At 47.4% G+C, this 8,701-nt stretch overlaps 1 long non-coding RNA gene across 1 annotated transcript; it reads right to left on the bottom strand.

Moving 5' to 3' along the window:
• Window positions 1-890: 890 nt before the first annotated feature.
• On the bottom strand, window positions 891-7,659 carry LOC125621854 (uncharacterized). Its single transcript, XR_007352601.2, has 2 exons — window positions 7,204-7,659; window positions 891-2,431 (listed from the first exon to the last, which is right to left on the bottom strand). It is a non-coding gene; the product is annotated as an uncharacterized LOC125621854 (long non-coding RNA).
• Window positions 7,660-8,701: the final 1,042 nt, after the last annotated feature.

Here is an 8,701-nt window from a genome sequence, read left to right as displayed (position 1 = left end):
CACCAACTCCTCACCGCGCTCTTCACCCTTGTATCTCTCCAAAGCCAGCCAGCCAGAGCGGGGTGACACCTCCTCCCACCCCACAAGGACCCCTTGCTGCAACTGTCATGAGTAAGTATCAGGGAGTGAACCCCTCTGCTAGGGCTCCCCCAGGCCGGGATCTCAGTGTCTGGGGACGGGGGGGATTTGCTGGGGGGTGTCTCTGTTTTGCGCTCTCCCAGCTCCGCTCTTCTTTCTCTGTTAACCCTGCTGGGGTGGAAGCCACCTTCCAGCTCTCCGCTGACCTGCCTGTGCCCCTCTCCTCTCTCTGCCAGGCCTCTGCCTTCACTGGGAGCTCTCGCTGGGGTGGGGCTGCTGCGGACTGTGCTCTGAGCTCTGCCTGCGTATGGGGGAGCTGCACTGGAGCCCCTGGAGGGGTCAGGGACCGCAGGGAGAGCCAGCATCTCGCAGGGGTTCCTATTTCACACCGATCTCTGCACCATTGCTGCACCCAGGGCCCACTGCGCTGGGAGAACCATTGAGGGCCTGACTCTGGGGGGTGGCTTTGCCAGGAGCTGCGTCCTCCAAGAATCGGCCCAGAGATGTCTGGAAACTAGGCCACGGTCTGAGATTGACTTGCTTATTCTGATACCTGTTGCTCCCAGGCTTCCCCCAGCTGCTCTTGGCCAGCGGATGCAGCTCTTTGTCCCCATCTAGTGGCCACATCCCAGCTTTTCGCTCCCTCTTGTTTTTCTGTCAGTGAGCTCAGCAGTAGGCAAGGCGCTGTAGAAGACACTGTGAGGGGAGGAGAATTAAATTCATGGAGGTGTTGCCGGCACCCAGTGCCAGAGGCGAACAACAGCAGGGGGGGTTTGTTACCCGGTGTGCGTCACTTAATAATCACAAGGGGGTGGAGAAGCAGAAAAGTTTATTTGCAGCTGCAAACAAGGTACAGGGGGAATAGAATTTTAAATTTTGCACATTAGAGCAGGTCATTACACACACTTTTATATTCCTTAATGCGACTGCACTACACATTAGGTAATTAAAACTTAGCACAAATATTTTGCTTTTTTTATGTGGGTTACAACAATGTTTATTTTTTGCAACTTTTAACAAGCATTTTTAGCAACTTAACCAATCAGCACATCTTGTTTGGCCTTGTAGCTGTTTTTTTTATTATTTTTAACTTGGCGCTAGCAAACTGTACACTATGAGGCATTATATGCTTCTGCAACATTGTTTTAAGAGCAAAAGAGCTTACTCAAACCAGCCAGGCCTGAATTTTATTAAGGGGGGTTGAGAAGAAGCTCTTAGGGCTTTAGCAGGGAGACTTTTTTGACCTTTATGGCCTTTTATTTTTTTAATTTAACTAGTGGCCATGCCCTGGGGTTTTTAACATTTTTTTTTTGAGAATATTTATTTTTATTGCTTGAGGTTTTTTATTTTTATTTACTTACTAGCGGGCTATGCATAAAATTAAGATTTTTAAAACTATGCAAAATAAGCATTTTTACCAGGACTATATATAACATAGTAAATATAACATGATTCATACAGGAAAAAAAACTTAAATAATAGGCTAAAGAACTTATTTAGCTACGGGGAAAGGCTTCAACTAGAAAATAGAGAGCTGAGCTAATTTTCTCTGGTTTGCTGATGAATGCTCTTTGCTAGCTGCTTTAGGCGTTGAAAATCAGCTTTTACGGATGTCTCTGCATCTGCTATATTAAAGCAACACATGCTTGCAAACTCCTGGCATAGGTGACCATGGCGTAGAAGTAAATAGTCTACAGCCAGCCTGTTCTGTAGCACACCCTGACGTACTTCCCCGAACTCATGTGAGAGTTGGGCCAGGACGGCTGAGGTTAAATTAATGGCCTTTGCCACTGTGCAGGCAAGGTGCTCTACTGCGTGGTAATTATGCACCACAAGCCCAGGGATACTAACTAAAGAAAAGGCCAGAGCTGCTGCCTTAGTCTCTGAGAATAAGGTTCTCTGAGAACGACGTTGCGTTCACTGCACTCTGGGCCAGTGCCAGCCAGGTATTTACGGGTACAATGCTTGAAACAGCAGTACCGGTTAGGCACATGGCTAAGAGGGGGAATAAAATATACTTTTTTATTTATTTTTTTGCTTTTTTGGTGGGCTGCTGTTTAAATAGTAATTTTAGTCTAAGATCTTCACTGGAGGGGGCTGAATGCACGGTCTACCTTTTAGCCGGGGGGCGGGGGGGGGGGGGGTTGACACGTCTTTCAGCTGGGTATAATGAATCTAATTCTTGTGTCCCTCGACCTTTGCTGCCGTGTGGGAGACCAGCAGGACGGTATAGGGTCCCTTCCACTTTTTCTGGAGGGGCTCGTCTTTCCAGGTACGTACGAGCACTGAATCACCAGGCTGCAGGGAGTGGATGGGTGAGTCCAAGGGTAGAGGCTGGGAATCCTTAGTATACCTGTGAAGAGACAAAAGAACAGCAGATAGGAAACACATATACTGAGAGAGAAACTTGTTTTTTAATTTTTACTTTTTTTTTGACATAAGCGGTGTACTATTTATAGGCCATGCTTTTTTAAACATAATTTTAAAGGGACTGAGCTTTAATTTACCCTTCGGGAGAGCACGGCTGCGGAGCAGAACTAGGGGCAGGGCATCAGGCCACCGTAGGGAGTCCTCCTGGCATACTTTCGAGAGATGTTGCTTAAGGGTCTGATTGATCCACTTCACTACCCCACTGGCTTGCGGTCTCCAGGGTGTATGGAGTTTTCAGGGAATCTGTAAGGTGTCTGAGATGCTTTGGACGATTTTTGACGTGAAGTGTGTTTTATTGTCAGATTTTATTCACTGGGGAAGTCCAAAGGGAGGAATAATCTTTTTAACAAACTTGAGAGCCACTGTCCTGGCAGTGCAATTGCGACATGGAAAGGCTTCTGACCATCTGCTGAATCCATTTACTATGACAAGGAGATACTTGAACTTTTGGGTCCGGGGAAACTTAGCAAAGTCTATTTGCCACACCCGTCCGGGGCCTGGAGTGGGTTCCAGGGCGGCTGGTGGTACTGGGTGTCCTGATTGGGGGTTATTCTTTTGACAGACTAGGCATTTTGTTTGTACTTGGGCAGCTAGGGCTCTGAGTCTGGAGGTTATGAAGTACTTTTTTATTACTTGGATAAGTGCCTCCCTGCCAGCATGAGTGGTTTGATGTAACTTTTGTAATACTGGCAGAATTAGGCCCTTTGGTAAGAGGACTTTCCCTTCCGGGGAATGAAGCCATCCCTCCTTTTCCTGGAGACCAAGTTTGTCAGCTAGCTGTTTCTCCTCCCCAGAATACTGAGGGGTCGGGAGCTTCCCCACTGATGGGATAAGGGCATGCATATAGGTGTTTTTAGTCTGAGGGAACATCAGGGTGGCAGCATGCTTTGCCTCTTTATCTGCCCTGGCATTACCCCTGGTCACATCTTGATCCTCCCTCTGATGGGCCTTATAGTGTCCCACTGCCACTTCCAAAGGGAGTTGCACTGCCTCTAGAAGCCGGAGGATTTGGGGCCCGTACTTGACTGGGGAGCCTTGGGCTGTCAGCATTCCCCTCTGCTTCCACAGGCCAGCAGGAGCATGCAGCACCCCAAAAGCATATTTGGAATCAGTGAAAATATTGACCTGGTTTTTTTTGGACAGTTCGAGTGCACGGGTCAGGGCCACTAGCTCAGCCAACTGGGCAGAGGTCCCAGCGGGCAAACTTTCAGCTTCCACGGTGTCACTGAGGGTTACAATAGCATAACCCGCCGTTTTTTGCTCATTTATTACCATGCTGCTACTATCAGTGTACCACTCATAATCTGCATTTGGGAGGGGCACATCCTTCAAGTCCGGGCGGCTACAATATTGGGCATCTATGATTTTTAAACAGTCATGTTTCTGTTTCTCAGTTTTTGGTAAGAGGGTGGCAGGGTTAAGGGATGGACAAGGCTGCAGCGTGACCTCAGGGTTCTCTAAGAGCTTCGCTTGGTATCTTGCCATACACGCTTGTATGAGCCAGAGGCCGCCCTAACATCCAGTAAAGCACGTACCATGTGTGGTGTAAAAACCTGTATTGTTCCCCCTAGTGTCAGTTTCTCTGCTTCTGCCAGGGTCAGGGCAGTGGCTGCCACTGCCCGCAGGCACGCTGGCCAGCCCTTGGCTACTTGGTCCAGTTATTTCGAAAAATATGCCACCGGACGTTTTCATGCTCCCAGCAGCTGTGTGAGTACTTCCAGGGCCACCTCCTTTCGTTCATGTACATACAACTGAAATGGCTTGGAGAGATCTGGCAGACCTAGAGCCGGGGCTTCCATTAGCTTGTTTTTTAGGATTTTAAATGCCCTGTCAGCCTCTGGGGTCCAATGAAAGGGCTCCTTTTACACAGTCATACTGGGGTCTAGCCTATAGTTCAGACTCTGGGATTTATATTCTACAGAAGCCTGCCATCCCCAGAAATGCTCTGAGCCTCTTGCGATTACTCGGGATAGGAACTTGGCATATGGCTTTTATTTTTTTATTTGAAAGCTGGCGTTCCCCCTGCTGTAAGTAGAACCCGAGGTACTGTACCTGCGGGAGAGCAATCTGAGCCTTACTTCGTGCTACCCGATATCCTTGGAGTCCCACAAAATTCAGGAGACTCACGGTGGCTTTAAGGCAGGGAGTTAAGCCTACAGTGGCAATTAACAGATCATCTATGTATTGCAAAAGGAGGGCTTCTTTATTATCCCACTCCTCTAGGTCCCTGGCCAGAGCCTGGCCAAAGAGGGTGGGGGAATTTTTAAACCCCTGGGCTAACACTGTCCAGCAAAGTTGCTTTTTAACTCTGTTCCGGTCCTCCCATTCGAAGGAGAAAATCTCGTGTGCTGAGGTGTCAACTGGGATGGCAAAAAAAGCATCTTTTAAATCAAGAACTGGAAAATGGGTATACTGTTCCCCTATAGAAGCCAATAGGGTATAGGGGTTAGGGACAAGAGGGTGCAGAGTCTTAACCCGTTCATTAACTGCCCTTAGGTCTTGTAGCAGCTGGTACGTGCCATCAGGTTTCTGTACGGGTAAAATGGGAGTGTTCCAGGCTGACTGACATTCCCGGAGAATACCGTACGTTAGAAATCGATCTATGGTTTCCTGTAACCCCTTTTTGGCTTCCTTCTTGATTGGCTATTGCTTTACCCGCACCGGGCCTTTCCCGGGTATGAGCTGGACATGAATGGGGGTTTGGTGAGTAGCTTTTCCTGGGATCCCTGATGCCCACACAAGGGGATACACTTGGACTTCCCACTGGTCCCATTTTGGGGCTTGCATAGCCGAGTGTTCAACTGCAAGGGTCATAATCTATGCATTTTCAGGGGGTAAGGTAAGGGTTATTTCATCTGGAGTAAAATGCAGGGTGGCACCTAGGCGACACAGCAGGTCCCATCCCAGCAACGGTGTTGGGCATTCAGGGAGCTATACCAGCTTATGGGATATGGTTTTGTTTCCCAAAGCACGTTATGCTGGGGCATACACTAGGCACTTGGAATCTTTGCCTGTGGCTCCTGTCACAGTGAGGGAGTTTTCTACTGGCAACTGAAGCGGTTGATTTACAGCAGTTCACGCCGCTCCAGAGTCCACTAAAAAATCTATTTCTTCATTTCCCATCCGCATTTTTACTCGGGGTTCCGGGGGTAGGATGATCTGTTTCCCCTGACACCCTTATTTTTGTTTTTTTATCGCCATCATAGAGGTACTTCCCCTTTTCTTTTTGTTTGGGCACTTATTTTTTTAGTGTCCCTCTTGCCGACACAGGGCACACTGATTGTGCCCCAGTCGTCTTTTTCATGGGCCTGGACGTCCGTGTCCACGGCCCCCTTTTTTTTGTTTACTTTCCTTCTTGCCTGCCTGCATTGCCGCTACCATTAATTTTACTTGCTTTTTTTTTTTTTTTTTTTACTTTTTTTAAACTATGCACTTGATTTGCTGCTTCTAAAATCTGTGCCATGGTCATACTTATCAAATCCTCCTTTTTCTGTAGCTTTCTCTTAATGTTGGGGCTGCCCTGCTTGTAAATACTTTTTTAATAATTGCTTCAGTTTGTGGATTATGAGGATCTGCATTGGTATACTGTTGGATTGTGTTTTGAATGTGCTGCAAAAAAGCTCCAGGGCTTTCCTTTGGATCCTGCACTACCTTCTATGGTTTAGTTTAATTATTCTGTCTGACAGCTGCGTGACGGAGTCTATACAGTAGCAGCTCCTTATCGGAGGTGAGGTGGGTCATAGCCTGATTGTCATTTGGGTCCCACCTAGGATTTTTTATAGGAACTTGATTATCTGGGATCGGGACATTGTTACGGTCTTGATCATATCGCCTTTTCGCTTTTTTCCTTGCTTTAGCTATGACCTGTTCTTGTTTAACCTCAGTCAATAATGTTTGCAGAAGGACATTACAATCATCCCAGCCTGGCTTGTAGCTGCTAAGACATCCCTCAAAGACCGATACCAACTTGCTTGGGTTGATAGAAAATTCTCCAGCCTGTGCTTTGAAAGCGGCCAGGTCCATAGGATTAAAAGGTGCATGAGTATAGACCTGCATGGTAAGAGCTTGTCCTTTCTATTGCATTAGGGGCGATTTTAGTCTTGGTAAGTAACGGGTATAATCCAGCAGATGGAGCCTGAACCTCACTATGAGCTTCACTAGGAATCTTACTTTGAGCCTCGCTCTGTGTGGGTGTAGGGGCCGAAGGAGCCTCTCTCTGTGTTGGTGTAGGGGTCGAAGGAGACACCGGATCTGCCATTACATTTGGGGTGGGGATCCGGGGACTGACATTAATTGCTACAGGGCCAATCGGGGTTAAATTACAGCATTGTAAAATATCAGTACAAGACTATAAGGTTATAAACAAGTAAGCATACGAATGCTTATTCTACTTCGCCATTCGCTGACAGAACAGGAGTAACTGGAGGATTGTATTATGATTTAGTGATCCTCCGGGAGGCCACTGTTCTTGGTCCTCTAATTGGTACTGAGGCCAGTCAACCGTACAAAATCGCTTCAATTTACCCTTAGTCATTGGATCTGATCCAAATATCTTCCAATTTACTAAAATACACTCTAGGGGCGTGCATCATACCGTACCTCCCGTGCTCTGTTCCTGTCCCATACCTACAGGGTAACTGTGGGCGTCCCCAGGTTCCAACAGAGCATATAATCCGGATTTCAAAAGGTTCCTACCTTATCCAAGGGACCGGTTCCCCAACGTCGCCCGCAGCTGCTCCTCCCCTATATCCAAGGAACTGGTTCCTCACTGTCTCCCACAGCTGCTTCTCCACTATGTGAGTGTGTTGCACCGTCGTGCCCTCCGGGGTCGATCAAACTGCGTCTCCTCTGAGGCCCCCAATGAACTCACCGGTGTGCGCTGGGCGTCGGTTGTCGCTGCAATCCTCGACCTCCAGAAGGGATCTGGGCAAGGCTAAATTGCAGCCTCGTCACCCCACGTTGGGACTCCAAAAGCTGTTGCCGGCACCCAGTGCCAGAGGCGAACAACAGCAGGGGGGGTTCGTTACCCGGTGTGCGTCACTCAATAATCAAAACGGGGTGGAGAAGCAGAAAAGTTTATTTGCAGCTGCAAACAAGGTACAGGGAGAATAGAATCTCAAATCCTGCACATCAGAGCAGGTCATTACACACACTTTTATATTCCTTAGTGCTACTGCACGACACATCAGCCAATCAAAACTTTGCACAAATACTCTGCCTTTCTTATATGGGTTAGAACAATGTTTATTTCATGCAACCTCTAACAAGCATTCCTAGCAACTTAAAGAACCAGCACATCCTGTCTGGCCTTGTAGCTCTCTCTCCTATTATCTTTAACTTGGCGTCTGCAAACCTTACACTATGGGGCATTGTCTGCGGCTGCAACATTTTTTTAAGAGCAAAAGAGCTTACTCAAACCAGCCAGGCCTGAATTCTATTAAGGGGGGTTGAGAAGAAGCCCTTAGACCTTTAGCAGGGAGACCTCCTCGACCCTTATGGCCTTCCATCCCCTCAACTTAACTAGTGGCCATGCCCTGGGGTCTCCAACAGAGGTAAATGGAAAAGGGGATGTAACCAAAGGTAGATGGGGCCAGACTAACCTGAGCTCTTTCTTTGAACTGAGAACTGGTTGTTTAGAGAAGGGAAATGCAGCAGATCTAATATACTTGGACTTCAGTAAAGCATTTGATACGGTATCACGTGGGAAATTCTTAGCTAAATTAGAGAAGATGGGGATCAGTATAAGAATTGTAAGGCGGGTAAGGAACCAATTAAAGGGGAGAAGTCTGGAAGCTGAACTATGGGATCGGAGGGAGGTTCCTAATGGAGTTCTTCAAGGATATGTTTTGGGATCCATCTTCATTAATCTCTTTATTCATGGTGTTAACCGAAAAAGTAGGAGAGTGATAACAAAACTTACTGATGATTAAAAAGCTGGGAAACATGGTCTGTCCAGAGGGGGTAGAATATTATATAGGAAGATCTGGATGACCTTGAAGACTGGAGTACCAGAAGAAGGATGACATTTAATGGTACCAGGTGCAAAATCCTGCCCTTAGGGTCTAATAAGAAGAATTTCTTCTTGATGCTGGGGGCTCATCAGTTGGAGGCGACAGAGGAGGGGCGAGAACTTGATGTGTTGGTCGATTATACGGTGACTGAGCCACCCATGTGATGTGGCCATGAAAAAGGC

The sequence above is a fragment of the Caretta caretta genome, chromosome 14 (assembly GCF_965140235.1).
Source record: "Caretta caretta isolate rCarCar2 chromosome 14, rCarCar1.hap1, whole genome shotgun sequence".
In the NCBI taxonomy this organism is placed as follows: Eukaryota; Metazoa; Chordata; order Testudines; family Cheloniidae; genus Caretta; species Caretta caretta.
This window is presented reverse-complemented; position numbering and strand designations above follow the sequence as displayed.